Here is a 4,254-nt window from a genome sequence, read left to right as displayed (position 1 = left end):
CTCTCTCTCCTCTCTCTCTCTCTCTCCTCTCTCCTCTCTCTCTCTCCCTCTCTCTCCCTCTCTCCTCTCTCTCTCTCCTCTCTCCCCTCTGTCTCTGTTCATTCATATTCAGTGGGATTCCTGACATCGTCGCTGTTGTCAGGTCTTTGTTCCTTGCTCCTCACCCTCCTGCCACCTTTTGGATTAGTGGAGTGACCTGTACCATTTTCTCCCCGCTCCTCTCTTGGGTTTTGGGCTCTTTTAGCTATGTAGATATGTAGATGTGTACTTTAAGTGGTCATTACAGGGGTCACAGCATACTCCGTAACTCATCACAGAACTCTTCCGGTTCCTATGGTCCCACTTTGACGATGAGGGAATGACGGGAATGACTCTGGACTCAGATGGGCCTGGAGCACGTGATGGTGAGACGAAGAAGTCGGTGACAAGGGCCACAGCTGCATGAGGCCATTGCTGTGCAGTGCCCAGAGCAGGCAGGTGCAGGGGCGAGGGCGAGACTGTGGGATAGTTACGTGGGGCTGAGGGCGAAGCAAGGATGGGGAAAGGTGGCAGCGAGGGTGTGGGGCCTTTTCAAGGTGATGAAAAGATTCTGCATCATGGTGATGGATGAAAAGCCAGTGGCTCTTAGGACAGTATATTCACAGGACCATGGTCCTGTGAATATACTGTCCTAAGAGCCACTGGCTTTTCCACCTTTAAACAGGTGAATTGCATGGTACAGGAAGCAGAAGTCAGTAAAGCTGTTAAATACTGTACTAACATAAGGTGAGTAGAATCCATTTACCTTCTTCTACCTACTGGCTATTGCCGCTATATTGTCTATTTCTGTGTGCTACGAACCCTACCAGGAATCGTTACTTTCGCTTTAAATAGTCAGTAGGCTTAACAGTTACAAAGTCTTTCATGTTTACCCACCTATTTCCTGTTTGGAAAGTTCCTCATTCCTTCCTGCAGCTTTGAGCTTCCACTTAGGGTCACTTGTCTTCAGCATGAAAAACTACTTTCAGTGTCTTTCCACCCTCTCCCGCTTCTCCTCTCTGTCTTTTTATTTTTGAGACAAGGTCTCACTATGTAGTTCAGGCTGGCCTTGAACTCAAAGCTATCCTCCTGCCTCAGCCTCCCAGGCGCTAGGATTACAGGCATGCGCTACCATGCCTGACTCTTTTAGTCTCTTTTGCACTGAATGCAATGCCTGGTGCTAAAATACATTTTTTTCATCTTTGCCTGAACTTTTTTTTTTTTTTCCTACCTTTTTGATAGGTGTTTTTGTTGGCTCGTAGGTCGACAGCTCGCTCCACATTGTTTAATTTTCTGCTGACTTCCAGTGTTTCTGATGAGAATTCGACTGCCATTGTTATTGTACCCATGAATGTAACGCTTCTTTTATTCTCTGGCTGGTTTTTTTAATTAATGAAGTTTATTGGTGCCTTTTAGAGATGCATAAAGATCACCTTAAGCAGAGAGAATCTGTACCTGTACGTAATTTGATTCTTTCTCCCCCATCCCTCTACCCTCCCTGCAGCTCCTCTTCTCCTCCCTATTTTCAAAAGCTGTGTTTCCATTTTTTCTTCTTTTCTCATTTTTTTCTTTTCCCTTCCTTCCTTTCCTCCTCCCCACACCCTAGTTCCCCTTCCCGTTTGAACATTTTCTTTCTGTTTCACAATATCTGTTACACAGTTTGGTCTTTATTTATACTTTCGGTTTCTCACACCTCCTCTGGCTGCTTTTAAGATTTCTCCTTTCTTTGGTTTTCATTAGTTTATGATGTGCCTAGGTGTGGGTTTCTTTTTTTTTTTTTTTTTTTTTTTGGTTTTTCTCAGGTACCGGGAACTGAACTCACGACCTTGCGCTTGCCAGGCAGGCGCTTTTGCCGCTGAGCTAAATCCCCAGCCCCTGGGTTTCTTTAATTAATCTTGTTTTGGGTTTGCGGGGTTTCTTGGGCCTGTGGATTGGTGCATTTTTGTAATTTCTGGTAAATTATAAGCTACTCTTCTGCCCCAGTGTCTCTCTCCTCCTTCTGGGGTGCCAGTTATACCTATGTTAGAAAATTTGGCCCTGTCCTGCAGGTCGCAGACATTGTTTGTTCACTTGTTCTTCCTCCCTTTCTTTTTTAGTCCTTATTTATTTCTGTGCTTCACTGTGGATAATCACTCCTGACTTGTTTTGTTTCTTTTCTTTTCTGTTTTTTTTTTAGATTTTTTGAGACGGTGTCTCATTTTATAGTCCAGGCTGGTCCGGAACTCATTATGTAGCCCAGGCTGGTCTCAAATTTACAGCAATTCCCCTACCTCAGCCTCCCAAGTGCTGGGATTACAGGTATGCACAACCACGCCCTGCCAATTTTTCATTTTAGATATTTGTACTTTTTGATTCTAAATATTCTTTTTGATCTTTTTTTAATTTCCATTTTTCTTTTAATTTTCCATCTCTTCATCCATGTGTTCTTTTTTGCCTCTAAATTCTTTAATATAACTTTGGTTTGTGTGCTGAACACTCTTGAGATTCTGGATTATGTTATCTTCCTCCAAAGCATGTTGAGGTTTATTTTTGTAGAAAAATTACTGACTGATTATCTTGAACATGTGAATGCCTGGTTTTCAGCTATGTTAGGATGGATATTTTTCAGATGTCCCCCTTAGTTCTGTGGTGCAGGGGCCGGGGATATACCTCAGCAGCACAGTGCCTGCCTGACAAGCGCAAGGTCCTGAGCTTGATTCCTGGTACCAAAAAAAAGAAAGTTTTGTGGTAGAGTCGCTGCTCTTAGCTTCCAGTCTGTATGCTAAGCTTAACCTTTCTATAGTATCAGCTGAGTGGCAAAGGTAGTCACCAGGGTCTCTCCTCTGCTCCCAGGGAGGGTGGGAACTGTGCGTCCTTTATCATCTCTATTCAGGTGGATTTTCCTTTAGTGTTTCACAGTTTCATTGTTGATGTTTACATCTTTGATCCAGAATTCATTTTGTTGAAAGAACACAGTAGGGAAGGAACTCTGACCTTTTTCCCCTGGATGCCACCCAGTTCTTCTAATGTCAGTAACTGGAGAGAACTTCTTCCTCTACTTTATTTGAAGTGGAGTGTTCACTTATATGCTAAACTCTTAAAGGTATTATATGTATTTCTTGATTTTTATCTTCAGTGCCATGGACCTGCTCTAATGTACACAGACAAACATATATTTGTTGGTACTAAAGTGTTTTAATTACTAGGGTATCATAACCTGATTTAGTATCAATGGGCTAAGAGTCATTATTCTCCAAAACTTCTTGACTTTTTTGTTTTCTTTCTTTCTTTCTTTTTAGTTAAATGAACTTTAGCATCATCTTGTCTAGTTAAAAAATGCATAAAATTGCATATTTTCCCCTGCGGAGTATTTTTATTCAGATCATGTTATTTTTAGTCTAACGTTAGGGAGAAGTTAGTATTTTAATGGCTTTATTTGCATACCACAAACACACACATTGTAAGTGAAACATTATATTTTAATGGTTTTTCATGAATTTTCGGAGTTGTACAGTCCTGGCTCCAAGATGCATCTTGTATCCGTTTGTAGTCACATCCTGCTTCTGCTCCTGCCAAAGGCCACGAACCTGCTCACTGCCTCTGTCCGTTTTCCCTTTCTGGATTTGATGCACAGGGAATCACATAACATGTGGTCTTTTGCATCTGGCTTCTTTCTTTTACTTTTTCTGTGAGATAGGGTCTTGCTGTGCAATTCAGGCTGGCCTTGAGCTCACTTTGTAGCCCAGTATGGTCTTGAACTTGCAATGATCCTCCTGCCTCAGCTTCCTGAGTGCTGGGATTATGGTGTGCACCACCACACTGGCTTCTGGCTTATTTTACTTAGCATGTTTTTGAGATTCATTTCTGTTGTACATGAATCCATACAGTACTTCCTTTCACTTTACTGCTGAGTGGTATTGCATACATAGGATGGACACAGCATAATTTGCAGTTGATGGGCATCCACACACAGGCCTTTGTGTAGGATGCTTTCATTTCTCGTGGTGGATTCCTGGGAGTAGAATTACAGGGCTGTGGCTGGGCCAATGGCTGGGTAAACTCATATTTACCTTACGAGAGACCACCTACGAGAAACCTAGTGGGTAGTGCACATCTGTAATATCAGCATGCTGGGAGGCTGAGGCAGGAAGATTACAAATTCAAGCCCAGCCTGGACGGTTTGTTTGTTTGTTTATTGAGACAGGGTCTTGCTATGCAGAGTAGGCTGGCCTTGAACTCAAAGCTATCCTCCTGCCT

This window comes from Chinchilla lanigera, unplaced genomic scaffold (assembly GCF_000276665.1).
Source record: "Chinchilla lanigera isolate Chin_1 unplaced genomic scaffold, ChiLan1.0 scaffold00041, whole genome shotgun sequence".
NCBI lineage: Eukaryota > Metazoa > Chordata > Mammalia > Rodentia > Chinchillidae > Chinchilla > Chinchilla lanigera.
This window is presented reverse-complemented; position numbering follows the sequence as displayed.